The following is a 19,206-nucleotide window of genomic DNA, read 5'->3' on the forward strand; positions in this document are numbered from 1 at the left end:
CACCCTTCCTTTTCCACATTGAGACCTTCTTTAAAATCAGCCATTAGTCTTCTCACCCTCCTCTCCTTCCTCCTCTCTCTCAAGCTCAAAAACCCATCAAAGTTCCTCTTCTAATCACCTCTCAAGTCATGCTTAATCTTGTTGTAATTCATAAGTTCTCACTCAACCCCTTTCTATTATTACTAGATATGTATTGATTTTATGTAGATTCTTTACATTTTAAAATAAGGAAGCTCTTGGACTCAAGCTATGGAGGAAGGAGTGAAGACAACACAAGTGATGATGGAGCTAATTGGTCAACAAATCACTTGGAAGGAGCTTCTTCATTGGTTGAATGTCCCTAATCAAGCTTCATTTGTACAAATTACACTTGTATCTTAACCTCACTCCTAATCACTCTCTTTCCTATATAAAGAGGCCTTCCCCTTTGTAATTTCAAGCCTCCCTCAGCCCATTGAGCCTTTGTATCACTCACCATGAGCCCATAAGCTCATTCATTCACTCTATTCTTGCACATCCTAGAGTGCAAATTGTTTCATGCTAGTAACCTCTCCTCCTCTTACTTATGTTAATTAAGAGAAATGTTTTATATGCGTGTGAGAGTGCTTGATGTGATCTTGGCTAATCCTTGAGTGACTGTTTGGTAATCTATATGCTATTTGTGTTGGGAGTGTTTGAAGTCATCCATTCCTTGTACACACACCACGGTTAATGCTTCATTCATAGTGATCTCTCTCTCTCTCTCTCTCTCTCTCTCTCTCTCTCTCTCTCTCTCTCTCTCTCTCTCTCTCTCTCTCTCTGTAGCGGTCCTAGTCCACGCTTCCAAGACTAGGTGGTGCCCTCATCTCATTTCCCTTGTGGCGCAATGGAGTTTGTTTTGGTGTAGAGGCCGCCATTCCAAATTTCCTTCGTCAGTTGCATATCTTAAATAAAGCATAAAGCATCATTTTTATTATCTCTACTAACTTTGGCAAATGAGCCTATAGAACCAAAATAAGTCATAGATTCCAAGACACATGAAATATTGTAAGAATTACCATAGGAGCTACAATAGAAGGATCAACACATCCTATCTCATCATGTGGTTCAAATGCAAAAAATTTACCATTTAAAAAAAAAAGCATTTCTTTGAAGAACTTTGTCCCCTCATGTGCTAGAAACTCCTCACAACCAATCTGCAACTCGTAAAAAGACATAAGGAGACAAAGTTATTCCAAGGAATGCTTGCAAAGAAGCCCAACATTTTTAAGATTCCTTAAACTTGGTTGCAAAGAAGCATGTTTAATATTTTCCTTGTTGTTGGGTGGTAAGGGTGAAGCTACAGGTTTCACCTTCTTTACTATACTCTTGTATTTAGTGTCAACATAGACTTTTGGGCCAATTGTTTGCTTGGAACATTGGTTTTCTTTAAAGGCTTCTATGACAAATATATTTCCAAAAATTCATTCCCAAGGTGCAAACTAGAGTCAATTATGACCAATCTCCTCCATAGTATCTACAAAAGAAACTTGCTTACACAAACCCAAAACATTTTCCTAAGCTCTAATAACCCACTCTCTTTCATGCCTATTTGTACATATGTACATATTGCCTCTTACATCTCTTCAATTCCTCAAGCCTTGTAAAACATACTGATCCATTCCTTGTTGCTAAGGATCCCATATAAAACGTTTCACCCATTTTTGGATCATGCGAGAACCTTGTTTTTTTTGTACCATTGTAATCTTGGTTTACGATGGTACTTGGCCAAAACCCATCATTTTCCTATGGTCATGAAACTCGTTACTCACCTCTGGTAAAGAATGCTCTCTGAGATGGTCACAATTTCTTTCATGGTTTACATAAACTGTGAGAAATTGAACAACACGTTTACCATCTTTGCTTCGTATCGTGGCATAAGCTGAAGCATCATCCATTACCTTATTGAACCCCCACAATGCAGGGCTACCCAAGGATAAGATGATATGAAGACGTGTCATGTATAAAGAATTTTGTTCAACCTTTACATCACTTATTGTCACCTTTACACTTGGACATACTGCATACAATTCACCTGATGAATTGTTTGCCACTTTGACTATCCAACCATGTTTCGTGCTCATTAGCCATTTACATTTGTTGTAGAGGCTTTTTGACATTATATTTATTTCAGACCCATGGTCAATTAAGGCAAAAAATGGTTCTTCAAGATCACCCACCTTGACCAATGTCTCTATAGTAGCTCGCTCCCAATGGCTTCTAGAATAGTGGCTCCTAGGAATGCTTTGAGCTCCTTCCCCATCGTCAACAAATTTCACTTGTCTTACCTTTCAAGAAAAATTGGTAGCATCCTACCATGAAGCTTCATTACCTTCTTTAGCTTGCACATGTACTCCTCGTGTGTTCATAGTATTGCTTTCATCTTGTCGGCAAATAGCCTCTCCAAGTGTTTGCCTCTTTCTCTTCATGATTTTGATAATTTCTACATGGAACTTACGCTTCGCTATGCCAAGTATACCTCTTTCAAAGCAAAATCAAATTTTCTATTCAAAATCCTCATGTATAGCACTTTCTTCAAGTTTGTAGCAAGCTCAATGTCATATTGTAGTTTGTAAGGTGGTCCTTTTGGCTTACCTTTTATTGGCTCCTTCTTCTTCCTTGTTGTAGACTCCTCCATGGTCACTTCCGGTGAATGTTCCTCTTGTGTTGGTGGTGCTTGCGGAGGTGCTACATCATTCCTTCCTGCTTTTCTTGTAGCTCATTTTGAAGGCCCTTTATCACCATTTTCATGCCTACATTTTTTCTCTATAATGGCTTCATGGCTTTGGAAGTTTGTAATGTAGGCATGCACGAACATTGAGTCCATTAGATCACTCCACCTTGTTTCTAGACATAAACAATCACCTACTTCATGTAGAATCTCTTTTGTAAGCTTTTATTTTTTAGCCATAATATTTGAACAAAGTCTTCCATGGTGATCACTTACCTCTTCATCACTAAGATGCTCAATTTTCACTCCATAAGTAGCTGCCTCAATTGAAGAGGTGGCATGGTTAGTTGCCATATCTTCAACTAAGGTTTGCATTCCCCCCTTCCCAAATTTAGTTTGGTAGACCTATATCTTGTAAGTGGATTTTACCATCCTTAAAAAAAAAATATTTTGTCAAAGCATCACTAAAACCATCACAATCCCATGGTCTGTCCTATCACACCAAATACATCTATGGACAAACCTTTCTTTGGGCTGTTGATTTTTCCTAGGAAGTGACCCTATTGGTTGGCCTTTTTCTTCAAGCTTTGCAAGATTTACCTTGTCACACATTCCCTTCACAAGCTCATGGACTCATCAAACGTAGGATCTAAAAAAGCAGGCTTTCCCATTTCGTCAGGAGTTGAGGAGAAAGGAGTTGTAGTGTTTACTATCGTCTTGTCCCTTGTTCTTTGTTGCTTAGAAAGCAATGAGACAACACATTTCACCTCATTTGAGTCGGTCTTTAGTCCTTGCTTGACATCTTAATCTTCAAGAAGCAGCTCCAAATTCTCTTGAAACTCTTTACATTGTTGGACGCATTTTTGACACCCCGTTTTTTGTAAATCTGTACATATGACATGACACCCGATGTCAAAATGATGTTTGGGCTTTCATTTTATGGGTTTTTTAAAGCAAGAACATGTACATGTAGGCAAGTCGCTAAGGTAACGCCAGCTATCGCATTACAGTAAGTGCCCGTAATAAGCGAGTTTTTTGAAGTGAGACTTGTATATAACTAAAACTCATGTACAAACCTAAAAAAATTCATCCAAAGTTTAGAAATTTGTAGGTTTTATCTCATTGTGCCTCCTTGATGATTTTGGATTCAATTTTTTGCCCTCGCCTTGCCTTCTCTACATGTAGTCGTACCTGGACAGCATAGAAGCATGTAGAATCAATTTTGATCTTCTTTACATATCTTGCCAGTAATTTTCAAAAATTTATTCCAAGCTTTAAAGTGCCCCAATTGAAGTTGTGATCTTCAAGTTACAACTAGTTCTTTGCAGGGTTATGGCTATGGCGGCTTAGTGGAATATTATGTGCAGACAGATTGGGAGGGCATGAATTGTGGAGTTTATATTGAAATTTTGGGTTTGTGATGTTCAATTGTGAAAGGGGAGGACCTTGTCTTCATATGCATTGGTTGGTGTGTGCTATAAAATCGTGCTTTGACTGGGTTTTGCTCCTATGTACTATGGTCCTTTGGGTGGGCGTGTGCTTATAAACTCCCAAGGGAGCATAGGCCTTTTGGTTGGGGTTTACTAAGAGTGATTTGGTATACTTTTTGGTGTAGAGGTTGAATTTTGAACACTCTTAGGCTATAAAGCTATAGAAGTGTCCCACTTTTTCTTTTGCCTAACAGTGTTTTGGTGCCTGCCATGAGGAATCGCTTCAAGCTACCTTCCGTTTATAGATTTTGGAAGACATGGCATTTAGTTTTTTGGAGTTTAGTGGGAAATCAAATGAAAGTTCCAAAGGGTTCATTGAGAAAATGGACTTTTCTTGCCTTCTTACTGATAAGCAATACCCAGCATTGGTGCTGCAAATCTTCTACTTTGGCTTGAAGGGAGATGTTAGGGAATGGTTGGAAGGCTGCGAAAAGGAGCTACAAACATCCCAACATCCTCAAATGATGACTTATGAAATGGTAAGATATGCTTTTCTTACACACTTTCAATAGGTGGAAGACCCACAAAAGGTATAACAGTCTTTCAAGGCTTGGAAGGAATTCAATACATTATGGACAACGTGCTGTACATCTTTGGGGTCTGAAATTAATCCAATCATGTTGAAGAAGGATAGGTTCCTTGCAAGTCTAAGGAGTAGTTTGTGCTTAAATGTGAGCTTAAGCAACCAAGGACATTTAAGGAGGAAGTTGAAAGTGCAAAGAATAAAGAGTGGGAAAGCATAGCGTCTTCATCAACTTGGAATCTATGTTGAGTCAAAGGTTGAAGTGGAAGCTGTAGAGCAACCAAGGGTCCTCATCAGGGAGCCAGGTTATGATCAACATGCTTCTCATGATGTGAATGCTTTTTGCAAGGAGATGCAAGAGGTTATAGGTCTTCTGAAGAATCCTCGGAAGAATCTTAGTGTGCATATGATGGGATGGATATGGCCAAAGCTATGGAAGCAACGAGGGGTTTATAGGTGGTAGAGGAAGAGGCATGGCTGAAAGAGGGGATATATTTCAATGTTACAATTGTGGTGAATGGGGTCATAAAAGCACTCAATGTTACAATTGTGGTGAATGGGGTCATAAAAGCACTCAATGTGACAAGCCAAAGAGAAGGAGAAGTGATATGTTTCCTCTTCCTTCATAAATTCCCTATCAAGCTCAAGATTATGGTATTGAGATTAAAGGGGAAGTAGGACCAAGTGGCTGGACAATGAAGAGAAGGAAAAAAAAAAGGTAAAAAAGAATAAAAGAGAACATGACATGAGTGATGCAAGCCCCAACCATAAAAGAGGGAAACATGTTAAAACAAGCACAGGTAAAGAGAAGAAGAAGAGAAAACACACACAACATTACAATGCATGCAAATTTCCTTTGGGAGAAGGTCAACCAAATTATAGTTTAAGGGCTGATTTGGTGAGTAGAAAGTCAGATTTTACCTTTGGGAAACTACATACTTACATTGTCTCTTTAACTTAGGACACATCTCCATGAGTGGGTATGTAGTCAACTTCATGAAGAAGGAGCCTACAAGGGGTTTGTGAGGGTCCTACCTTTGAATTAGATACATGATATATGCCCGATTGTAGATGTATGACATAAGAGAAAGTGCATTGGAGAGGCATATATTGATGGAGGTGCACATGTATGTGTTATTACTCAAGCTTGTGTATCAAAGTTGGGACTCACCATGGTGGAGAATTTAGGTTTTTTCATAAAACTTGCCAACCAATCAAGGGTGAAGTGCTTGGGAGTTATAAAGGACTTAGAGGTGGATGTATTTGATGTTAAAGTTCTCCCATGGGTATTGGTGCTTTCCCTCTCATCCTTGGAAGATCATGATTACATGCAACCAAAGATATACAAGATTGGGAACATGGTATCATCACTCTTTACAATAGAAGGGGTGATAAGAAGAGGTTTCACATGGCTAGAAAGAAATCTTTGGATGCTGATTTTGATGAGCAAAGTGATGAAGAAGAGTACTTAAGTGAAGAGGAAGACAATGGGGATGATGACAGTGAGGTGGAAGATAGCAACGATAGTGATCTAGATGTTTCTTGAAGAAGAGCATGATGAAAAACAAAGTCTTCTTTGTATTATGGATAATGAGGATATCTCTATTCCTTATGAGAAAATGAGTCCTACCATAGCCCGAGCAAGATTTTGCGAACAAAGAAAAACTCGAGCGAAGATCTATGTTGTGGTATTGGCACCTATCTAGAAAAAATGGCCATGATCATTATGACACTTCTCACCAAAAACTACGCAGGACATATATAGTACTTTTGAAAAAAACAGACAGTTTTCCTTGTATATGAAGCAATATTTCTAAAATAACCATAAACCTTCACAGCACCTCACATGAGGATTTTAAATCTTAACCAAATCCATCGATAGAGTACGTAGTATCTGTCCATAATCTAGAATATTAGAACATCTATAGTTGTGGTATTATCATCGCTTGAAAAAATAATAAAAATGGCCGTAACCATTATGCCTCCTCTCACGAAAAACAAAGCAAAACAAACATAGTACTTTAAAAAAAATTTGGACATAGTTTCCCTTGTACATGAAGCAATATTTCAAAAATAATCATAAGCCTTCATGGCACCTCACATGAGGATTTTAAACCTTAACTAAATCCATCAAAATAATACATACTACTTGTCGACAATCCAAAATATTAGAACATCTGTAGTTGTGGTATTATCACTGCTTGAAAAAATAATAAAAATGGCCATAACCATTATATCTCCTCTCACGAAAAACAAAGCAAAACAAACATAGTACTTTTAAAAAAAATTGGACATAGTTTCCCTTGTATATGAAGCACTATTTCAAAAATAACCATAAACCTTCACGGCACCTCACATGAGGATTTCAAATCTTAACCAAATCCATCAAAACAGTACATACTACTTATCCACAATCCAAAGTATTAGAACATCAGTATTTGTGGTATTATCACCGCTTGAAAAAATAATAAAAATGGCCATAACCATTATGCCTCCTCTCACGAAAAACAAAGCAAAACAAACATAGTACTTTTAAAAAAAATTGGACATAGTTTCCCTTGTACATGAAGCAATATTTCAAAAATAATCATAAGCCTTCACGGCACCTCACATGAGGATTTTAAACCTTAACCAAATCCATCAAAACAGTACATACTACTTATCCACAATCCAAAATATTAGAACATCAATTGTTAAAAGTTTTCATCGTGATATAACGAGATTCTTATGAACACAACAAGACATGAATTTGAATTTTAACATCCACCAATGTTATAAATCCATTGTTCTTATGATGACTTGCACTCATCATCGATGAATACGTTATGTCTCTGATACCTCTCAGGGATGCAAGAATTGTACCGCGTAATTGCTGCCATGGTTCTAGCCATCTGCTCTGCGTAGACCGGCAATGCACTTCCATTTAAAAAAAAAAGATTGTGAAGTTAAACACCAAACAAGTAATACAGGCAGTATCGATGATCAATAAATACCAGCGCTAATACAAAAATAGTGACAAAAAAGATGAGAGCAATGTCAATGTCAAAAGTAAGAGGGGCCCTCACTAGTCATCAAAGGGATTGACACGCGATGGCATGTCACTCATCATCAATATCTAAAGAGGTGGACGCCTCCTCTCTGCCCCGCTTTCTAGGGCGAAGCAACGGTAACACATATCCTGAAATCAGTGGCTCATCAATGTCGACTGCAACACATGCTCGTCCTGAAGCCAAGCAAGCTGCTAGTACAGGAGCTGTGCCACATCCAAGCTCCAAACAAATACCTCCTCGTCGGCAAAGCAGCTCCACAAAACATGCAATGAAAGAATGGCTCCTTTGCAGTCCTCCTCGTAACGGCTCACCTGATAATGATCTAGCCTGAGAGAGCTCCGGAAGGTGATGCACCATAAAAGAATCCGAAGAGTGCATACCAAGACGGGAGAACAAGGCAGCGCTTTCTGATACAAAGCAAGGTGGATGCATACCCACTATGTGAATCATAAATAGCATAGAGCAATTACACTGCAAAACAAGACACACGATTAGAGCAAACAACAAGACAAAGTGCTGAAATATTGATGTAAAAACAAATGTATCACCTCCACACGACCACCAAAACTCTCCACATAACCATATGCTCCATGATGGAGCACTACAATGCGTCGATGAACCACCATCTCCGAAGCACGAGAAAATCTCTCCACCCAGCCAACGGCCTCTCCTGTTATTTTAACTAAATATCAATGATAAATACCACAAATATTACATTTTTTTGCATGACTATAAACAAGATAGACCTGCCAAAGAAACCATGATCAACAGCCATCCAGAATCCGCCAATGTCGAGAATGCCAAATGAACACCAGCACGTACATGATCCTCAGTGCAAATGTCCCAACGAGGTGAAGTAGAGGAGCCTAAGACGGACCCACCAAATGGAAGATATAAGAAAATCAAATCTGCAGCCCATGAAACTGATTTCGTGCCGCGGGTATCCAAGATAGAGTCAGAGCGTGCCCGCACGAGATGCTCGTGTACAGGGACCCATGCAAGATTACGGATCCCCGCCCTATAGTCTGCAGCAATGGCAATGTAGTCCCCAACAATAGCCATGCATCGAGTATCCATAGAAATAGAGAGACAATGAGATGGAGACTCCATAATATAAACAAAAGAGATACTCCTTCGAGCCACGATCGTGCCAGGAGCAACTGAGACATTACAGTGAGGTTTAATAATCCATGCATCAACCACGTGGAAGGAAAGCATTAACAAATGTTTTGTAGTTTACCTGGAGGTGGCTCCACCTCCTCGTCAATGATCTGATCCACAACCCTCTCCTTTTCCTTTTGTGAGTTGCACATTGCTAAAATAGATAACTTCAAATCAGATCACTGTAACTTTTAGATAGGTAAATATGAGCATGATCCAACATACCTGCACGACTCTCTTCTACTATGTCTACTGGAGGAACCTTCATCGCAACATCCTTCGATATATCTCTTGTAGCTCTCTTTCACGTCCAAGAACATGGCCCTTCTCCATATCTATCCACCATGGACAATTATCTATCTCCCAAGGAGTCAATGTGTGCATAGTAGAGGGATACATGCTTGTGTCTTGGATCGCTAGCTGAGTCCACTGTCTAGCCAGAAAGGGCATGGCAGGCAAGACACTCTTGGTAACCAAGAACATGAAGAATCTACAAAGGTCAATTAGGTGACAAAAATGTAAGAAATAATAACAACGAATATTATATATCTAAGTCAGTTAGTGATTCACCTGAAAGCCAAACGTTGTGCTGCCATTCTCAATGTATCCACCTTCTTTAATGCCTACTTATCGATATCCTTAGTCTTCACTCCAAGAGACACCTCTATTGGAAATAGATAGGGCCTCGCCTCAAATTTAATTTCTTCAAAGTAGAATGCAAGAGTGCAGTCATGCTGCAAAGGCACCCCGCCTGGCACATCCAAAAGATTTGACACAATCTGAAATGCCCTCTGAAAAACCCGAGCCAAAAAACCCTCTCTACGAAGCCAGCTACATTCCCAAATAAAAAGAGGAGACAAAGTTAGACTTATATATAAAGGCATGATATATTTAGTACTTTTAATCTTAGCTATACTTACATGCGAAAGACGTGATCTCCCTTTTTCAAACCATATGCACTCCTTGTAATCTTGTCTGCTTCCAATAATGAAACCCAATGAATCTTGTTTTGCATAGGGGCGTCTTGAAGTGCTATTAAGTTCAGCTTCTCCAACATAGCCCAACTATCAAGACCCCATTTCAAAGACAAAACTCTTGCTAGCCAATCCGTCCCAAGATTGGGATCAACAATGTTAAGCAACTGAAAAATTTAATATTGCATATGACAAGTACTTAAGTAACTTTTTGCACATTTTTCTCAAGAGAATTCCGTGAATTCGTATTATCTACATACCTTTCCAATTCGATCCTGATATTTGTGAGTAATCTCCTCACAAATTCTCTCCTCACAAGCTTTGTTTGATAAGAGCAACTCGCTTTTCTTTTTCTTTTGTCATTTGAATCTAAAATTAATATACGTTAACAAGCTTTGAAATCATGCATTTAAATGAGAGTAAAAATCATTTAGTCTGACACATACGTCATAGACCAATCTACCAAGGTACCGTCGTGTAAGTGGATACCAAGGCTCTGTACCTTTGGCATTCTTCTTTCGTACAGCGGCAATAAGTTTTTGATCTCTATCTAGCAAACCCTTTAGATACATTTCATGGTCCGCTGTACAAATATGTGTCGTATTGACAATCTCATCACGAAGATGAGTGACAACAAGAGCATGAGTGTTCATGCTGCATTGAAAGACCAAAAAACCATTTGATACTCACATTCAAGTGTTAGCAAAGATAGAAGAAACATCAACACTTACAAGTTCATTCGTTGTAAACTGCTTAGCAAGGCAATCTCTGGCACCTTAGTGGGATCTATAATTGTGCATAGGACTCGACAATGTTTCTCTTTTGAAGTGGAGAACTTCTCTTTTATCGCTTCCCTCCAAGCCACAGTGCGATGATTCCCTTCCCAAACATAGAACATGTGATTTGTGAGATCTTGAAACTTTCTTTGTTTTTTTAACTCGGCTTCAAATTCTTCATTGATTTCATTCCAAAGAGGATCCCATGTAGCCTTTATCTCATCTAGAACATTCACAAAGTCAAACTTCAAACAACATTCACAGCACGTGGACATCAATACAAAAATGAAAAGTGTGAACGCATACCATTCACAAAACTCTCCTCTCTTTTGCATGTTACCAAAGAGACAATGAATGCTCCTTTCTCTGGCATATAACCTTCTTTTGCAAAGGCCGCCTTCAATCCACTGAGATCATCTCTCAAACCTCTCACTCTCGCATATGGAATCAATCTACATAAAGGAATGGAGGGACAATCGAAGCAACTAAAAACACGTGTGATTTCAAGAATGTCTGCACCTCTATGCATAAAGATATTTTTCTCATTTTCCATGTCAGACGCTGCGGTAACCTCATCCATTATCTCCCATGGAACAATCTATAAACCATTCTCCTCGGGGGCTAAAGTATCATCAACTTCGTGTAGAGAGCTCTGTCCCATTTCCATGGAAAGAACCTCCTCACCTTGTGTCTCAATTTCCTCTATCATGTCGGTAGCTGAGACTGAAGATACTTGATCACTAGCATCTACCTGGCCATAAAGAGAAGCATTGCTACTATTACTCCTTCGCCTTCGTGATCTTCCACACGGTTTTTTTTCGGGCTGTTTCAACGTCAACAAAAACATGGAGACAATGATTTTACAAAAGAAGTCAAATTATATATGGCACCATATTGAAATAAAACACAATAGAAATCTTTAAAAAAATTGGATAGAGCTACCTTTGTACATAGAGCATTATTTCAAAAAATACTATAGCCCATAATGGCTTCTCACTTGAAAAAATTTGGTCTTTAAAATTCTTTCATAAACATAATTTATGAAGCAACAAATTTAGTACAAATATCATACGACAATGCATATGTAAATAAAGTAAATGGTTTATATGTGTGTTCGCTATTGTTTTATTTGTCAGAGAGATAGTACTCACGCACATATACTAGTAGTCATCATAGTGTATACACCCTCTTCACATTTGTGAGACAAGTACTAGTTATAGTAAAAGATCAAATATTGTTTCTATGCCAATTAGAGTGTTTCTATGCCATCAAAAAGATGTAAGTATTCAAGTGCTTAAATATGCTAACAAGGCCTTGAGAGTGCAAATGATCAATGCCCTAGCATTTGCCAAACATCACAAACCAACGAAGATCCATGACTTTCAAAGAAAAGAATTTTCAAGACCAAAGTTTACATTGAGCATCATTGAGTACCTTGTAGGTGGACGACCCCTTCGCGGAGTTTCGACTAGTCATTGTAATTCGTGTTCTCAATCACACCTCTCAAAACCCTTTCTAAAGGTGGAAACCGGACCTGCTGAAACAGGAATCCACGGACCTGTTGAGCTTGTCGCTCCCTGAAACACCACGCGCCGGTGCGCGCTCCTACGGCTACTTGAACTAGCCTGTGCTGAACCAGTCTGCACCTGACTAAACGCCTTAACCTGCATGACCTGCCTGCCTTAACCCGCTGACCCGGACCTGCCTGAACCGGCTGAAATCGGAAATGACTGACTGATGACCCGCTGAAATCGAAAATGACCTGCCTTAACCCGCTGACCCGAACTTGCTTGAACCGGCTGAAGCTGCTGAACCTGCTTGAACCGGACCTGCCTGACGTGGCTGAATCGACTGAAATCAGCAGCAGGCGTTCGCTTTGTACCTGCCTGAACTACCGCGCACCGACGTGCGCTCCTACGGGTAGGTTGGTATGGCTCCTCGCACGCACGAGCAACATAGCAAACAAGGCACGCAGGCAGAAGGGAAAACGTCCACGCAGGCGCGCTACAGAGTGAACTCAGAGAGGGTCGCATTTCACAGAGGCTCAATTTTGGCCTAAGTCAAGTTACTTAGAGGGGGAATTTTACTAGATTTTAGGGAAAATTACCAAAATACCCCTCTACTTTGTGGAAATTCCCAAAATACCCCTCAAATTTCAAAAATTCCCACAGTACCCCCATAATTTGTCATAAATTCTCAAAATGGGCTTCAAATTACTCAAAATTCCTTGGAGATGTAGGGTTTGGAGATGAATTCCTTCATTATTTTTAGGCATAATTGCCTTTTTTTGGGAGGTAATTTGCAAAAAATTACATGCTAAGCACTTAAAAACCGATCTCAATTGTCAAACAAGAATAAAGATTAGAAAATCTTGAAGATCCAACGAAAATAGATACAGGGCTATTTTGGGAATTTTTGAAATTTGAGGGGTATATTGGGAATTTCCACAAATTAGAGGGATATTTTGGTAATTTTTCTTAGATTTTACAGATTTTTACTCATTGACAAGATTTTATTGAATTTTTAAGATTTTGAACCGGATTTGCTTAACGTTTCGGTGATCATGTTTTATGAATGCAAGCCGTCTGCACCGCTTTTTGGAGAATGACGCCCGAAATAACGACTACCATCTGTAGCTGATGTTATTTTTCAGTTTAGACTCTGCACTCACTTTCATTTGAAACTTAATTAGTAACATTAACTTCTCTAAGACGATTGCTTCCAATGTCTAGGCACATTACAGTATTCGGACCACAAGTTGGTCAAAAGCTTGTCCTTACTTTTGAAGGCAGCACATATGCGCTTTCTGTCTCTTTTGTGAAACAACATTTTGAGTTTACTAATGCGTTTACTTTACATCCACTTACACTAAGTGTAGGACAGATAAAAATGGAAGTTACTGAGTCTATTAGTGGTGAAGAGGTCTTCCTTCTGAATCATGATGTCTGTCAGTTCTTCAAGGTTCGCTTGACAATTCTTGAACATGACAATGGAATTAAGGCTCCTCTAGTAATTGTCGATTTAGAATCAGATGCCGAGTCACGTGGCTGCTCTAGCGTACTTGATATTATACACTCAATGCCTTTGCAGAGCAACTTGTACTTGGCCCTGAAATAAGATAAAGATATCATTCAAGTTCAAGAGCTTCCTGTGTTTTATGATGGATATGTTGCATTTGAGTTTCCCTCTCTAGGTCACGCTAATGGAATGATTGGGATGGAACAGAGACATGATAGCCACATGTGGGCTGAATATGTCACATGTAGCAGTGATGCCTTTCCAGGGGTCGTTAGGTTCAGTCGATGCTCGGGTCACTTATGTTGTGTCAACATTGATTGTCCATATTACTCGAGGACAAGACTCTACAATGAGGTTCATTGGCGAGGCTGGCTTTCAAAGTCATGTCCAAAAGGCATGCTGACACCTGAATATGGCACCTTGACATGCAATCATTGTTCTGAAATTCCAGAGCATGTGGCAACCTGTCCTGCAGTTATTTATTATTGTATGCCAAGGGAAAAAGAAAAGTGGACCCGTTGTGTGCTGCATCTAGGTGAGCATCAACATCCTTGTGCGAAAGGGAGGTCAAGAGTAAATGAGAAAAAAGTAGCATTAGTGCTTCAAGCTCGTGCTTCTCAAGAACCATTCACTACAGCCAAACAGCTCGAGCGCATGACTGCTCAAGATATGATCATGGGAAAGCTTGTAATGGAAAATGCAGACAACACCGAATATATTGAAGATTGTGAGTTTGTTGAATTTCTGGACACAATCACACCTTTGTCAAGTAGACGAAGGATTGAACGAAGCTTGGAATGCGCCAAAAGATCAAAAAATATAAGTGCAAAAGGCTTAGAAGCAGTGCTTGACTTGAAGAGTAAGAGTAGGTATCCATATATACATGATGTTCTCTTCCCTGGTCAACTTGGAAATGCCCAACAACCACATGTGTTCCAGATGTCAATAATTGGGCCAGGAAGTGGAGTTGATCTAGTTAATCGAATGCATTCGGGTGGAAATCTTGAGCAGATGTGGATACACTTTGATCATGTGCATTGTGTGCAAGGATGGCCCACAATGTCTGCATATGTTTATGATCCGTTTGTTCGTGAACTTATGACAATCGCAACATGTGAGTTTACTGTGGAGAATAAGTTTGCACAGATAGAGTTTTGGAAGATGCTCAATAAGGTGGTTCAAGATCAAGGATTTGATAAGCCTGAGTTCAGAGGTTTCATGTCTGATGAGGCTAATGAAAATTGGATAGCAATCAGAACAATTTACTTTGGGGGTCCCAACAAGGTTGTACCATCTAAGGAAAGGTCTTGCGTGTTTCATTGGGAGCAATCCATGATCCGACATACTACTAAGTGTATCAAACCTTCCTCACAAGAGGAACACAAAATTAAATGCCAAAAATGGCAAAATGCACCATCAGAGAATCAAGCAGATATTTGCAAAGGAGAGCTTTGTCGCTTTTGGAGAGCAGGGCATGCTGTTGATGGTGAAGTTTCATGTTTGGAGACATGGTTGGCTTGGTGGGATATCAGAGTTTCACATTGGGGAGGAAGATTTGTTATGCAAGATGAGTCTGGCATTTTTGTGCCAAACACTAACTTGTCTGAGAGTAAACATGCTAACATGCAGGCATGCTTTGGTTTCAAAGAGAAAATTAGTTTATATGAAGCCGCAGGGGCAGATATGGCAATGGATGTACTACAAAGTGTTAAGTACAATGCATACCTTAAAGGTGCAAAGACATGTAGTGGTCCCGGAATACAAGACCTTGCGCAAAGATTTTTACATCATGCATCCACTGCCTCGGCTGCAACGAAGTTGGTCAATCTTACACACTGCTCAATGGACGAAATGGGTTTGCAAAGTCCAGAGATGAATAGGTCAAATTTAAGGGAGAAGAGTGTAAAGAAAAAGAGACCAATATTTGTGGATGCTGGTGTTGTGCTAGAGGATGATAGCCATAGGCCCGAGTATGTCACAATCACTAAACCCATTGGTAGAACAAAGTATGCACGTGCACATGGGGAAACAAAGTATTGGCCTGAGGTGACTGCTGCAAAAACGGTATGGGCAATTAGGAGAACTGAACCTGGACGTAAAATGACGTGTTTTGGAATTTTGCAAGATCAAACAGATAGATGTGGACGATTCATTAATCAAGGCTCGCCTAATATTAATTTTGGGGTAGCTGCACCGTGCTTTTGGGGTCGAAGAAAATATCCCTCGTCAAGATCAAAGCCTGGGGGGATTGTTGAGGGTTATGTATGGTTCTGCAATGCTAGTAACATGCACACATGGAAGATTCATGACATGGTGGTGGGGCCACCCGGACCTGCACCAGGGGTTTGGAGGGTCGCAGAAGGTACAAATCTACTACCACATGAGGCAGAACAACTCCAAGTAAATGGATTTGTACTTCAACAACAACATGGGGTAGAATGTGCAACTGCGAATGGGGGCATTCGAGTAGCAAATAGAGTTACAAGTGCCTTTCGGCCCAAATACAGAGATGGCAAGGTTATTAAATGGCGCTCAAAGCTGACAAAAGAATTTCAGACCAGAATTGATATTGGAAAATGCATGGCAGCAACATTAGTTAAAGAGGTTATTGTTGTGTGCAATGAAACACATGTTTTCTACATTAGCACGGAGGGGTCAAGGGCAAAGGGAGTTTCATACTCTGTGGCATTGTCTGATTTTCCAAGATGTACATGTGAGGACTTCCAAAAGAGAGAGTCCAAGAGATTGACATATGTGCCATGCAAGCATATTTACTACGTGTTTCTCCAAATTTTGGGTTTGGACTCTCATGCCCATGAGTTCATGCACCAAGCAGCCCTAACAAAGTGGAGCTGTTTCAAGCTTTGGAAGGATTGCGGCCAAATGTGCAGCAATAGTTAAAGTGCCTCTAGATGTAAAGGCTTTGTGTGGTATGTAGTTTGAAATGCATCGGTGTTTTGTCTACTTATGATAATCCCTAGTTTGTGAGAGATTAGCCCTATGATAAGCCCTAGCGGTATTTTGTCTACTTATGATAAGCCCTAGTTTGTGAGAGATCAGCACAAGTTTTGAGACTCCATTCTATTAATAGTTTCTTGTAAATTTCATGTGTGTTTGTAAAAAAATGAACACTATTTTGTTTTAAACAATGTAAGATGCAACGGGTTTGCTACATAAAGATTGGGGTTATGTTCTTCATTCAATTTCTTTTGTCAGTTTTTTGGTGGCTAGGTTAGTTCAAGTGCCTCTCTTAAATTTTCCATTTACGTTTGCGAACAAATTAACATTATGGATCTTTTGTTATAAACAAAGTAAGATACAACAAGTTCGCTTATCTAACCTATCTCGCTCGGTTTTTTGTTTGCTCGGAAGTACTTGCTCGGGGATGGGGATTCCCCTGAGAAAATGGAAGAGCTGATGCAACCCAAGTGCAACCTGATGTCAAACAAGAGCTAGTACAAGGTATGTTGTCTCCCAACTTGACTAGTCATGAGAAGGGTGAGTACCTACATATGATACAACAATTTTTCAATTTATTAATCACTTCTTATGAGGAAATTAGAGGCTTAAAAGGAGAGAAAATCCACATTCCAATCAAGGGATGATCTCAACCCGTGCGCCAAAAGCTAAGGACAATGGGACATGTACAACTTAATGCTTTAAAGGAAGAGGTAGACAAGCTTCTCAAAGAAATTTTTATATGTTCTGTGAGTATTGCAGAATGGGTGAGTCCTATTGTTGTTTCACCCAAGAAGGATGGAAAGTGAAGGATTTGTGTTGTTTTTAAGCCTCTAAACGGAGCTATGATGAGAGATCCATACCCTCTTCCTTTCATAGACGACATACTTGATTCTATTGCAGGGTGTGTATGTGATGGTTTAGAAGACCAAAATAAGACCACATATATCACACCATGTGGATGTTTCTGTTATTGTGTGCTTCCTTTTGGTCTTATGAATGCCTGTGCATGGTACCAAAAGCGCATCCATAAGGTGTTCTCTCCCTTTCTTAGCAAGTTTGTGAAGGATCTTATTGATTGATGACTTTTGTGTTTATAGCTCTAGAAAGGATCATTGTGCAAATCTTGGGATGCCATTGAAGAAATATGATAAAAGTGGAGGTCAAATCAACCCAAAGAAGTGTCATCTTGCTCAACCAAAAGTGACGTTTTTGGGGCATATGATCTTTGACGATGGGATTGAAGCCGATCCTGACAAAGTGAAGGCATTGGTGCTTCTCCATCACCTAAGGATACAAAAAACTTGCTACTTTCATTCAAAAGGTGAAATATATGTCAAGGTTCATTCCTTTGTCTTCTCAACTTCTTTATCCTCTACAACAAGTAGCATAGTTGGATCCTCTACAATGGAAAAATGAATATGAAGAGGGTTTTCAAGGTATCAAAGAGGTTCTTGGTTCTCTTCCTGCTATGCAAGCTCCAAATTGGGATAAGGATTTTTATGTGAATTCATCAGTATGTGAGGATGCTATTGGAGCTATGTTTCTTCAACGAGGTAACAACTCCCACTACATGAAGCCGATATGTTGTGCTAGTAGGGTGAAGCTAGAAGTGGAAAGAGGCTATACTAAGGTGGAGCTCATCATGATGAGTGTAATTTATGCATGTAGAAGGTTTAGGCACTGCCTTCTCCCCAAATCATTCACGTTTCTCACTAGCTACACTCTTTTACCTCAATTCGTGAATAGCCCTACTTTGTCAAAGAGGCTCATGAAGTGGATTGTGGAGCTACAAGAATTCCAATTCTCTTTTCTTGTTGAGGAGATTACCATTGGCTGATTTTCTTACTTATAAGGAAAGCCCTCTTCCTTTTAAGGAGGACGCGGTGAAGAAGCAACACATGGAAGCTCTTGACATAGAAAATGTCTATCTATTGTTTTTTTATGGCTCTTATAGGAAAGCACATGGTGAAGCTTTAGGAGGTGTTGTACTTTATGATCCTCAAGGTGCTTTGGTACCTAGGAGTTTGAAGCTTACGCCACAATGCACAATGAAGCTGAGTATGCTACTTTGGAGAAAGGGCTCAACCTTTGTCTAGGGCTTGGCATCATCATGTGAGGGTAAGAGGTGATGCTCTTTTGGTGGTTACAAAAGTACTTGGGGTGTGGAAAAGTAAGAACCCAAGGCTAAAAGATATGTGTTTTCAAGTGAAGAATCTGCTTAAACATTTTGAAGCTTGGAGTTTAAGGCATGGGACAGGTCTCAAAATGAAGAAGCACATGGTGTAGCACAAGTTTCAATTGGCCAGTTGTATGTGATAAGGACTGATTCTCCTCTTTATTTGGGAAGGGAATCTTTGAAGAGGGAAGAAGAGTTTCGAAAAACAAGTATGTTTCCATCAGAGTTGGAGAAGTCAAAGAAGTATGCCTTCCTACGCCATGCCAAAAGGTATGTTCTGCTTGGTGATACCTTGTATATGAAAGGGGATGATCTTGTGATGATAAAAGTTCCCTGGAAAGAGAAAATTTACAAAATTTTTTAGGAGAATCATGGGGGTTCTTATGGT

The 19,206-nt window shown here is 39.6% G+C and overlaps 1 pseudogene; it reads right to left on the reverse strand.

Moving 5' to 3' along the window:
- Positions 1-7,800: 7,800 nt before the first annotated feature.
- LOC147446427 (uncharacterized) lies at positions 7,801-9,509 on the reverse strand (annotated as a pseudogene).
- Between the last annotated feature and the right edge of the window lie 9,697 nt (positions 9,510-19,206).

The sequence above is a fragment of the Adiantum capillus-veneris genome, chromosome 12, assembly GCF_014529385.1.
Source record: "Adiantum capillus-veneris isolate H3 chromosome 12, ASM1452938v2, whole genome shotgun sequence".
In the NCBI taxonomy this organism is placed as follows: Eukaryota; Viridiplantae; Streptophyta; class Polypodiopsida; order Polypodiales; family Pteridaceae; genus Adiantum; species Adiantum capillus-veneris.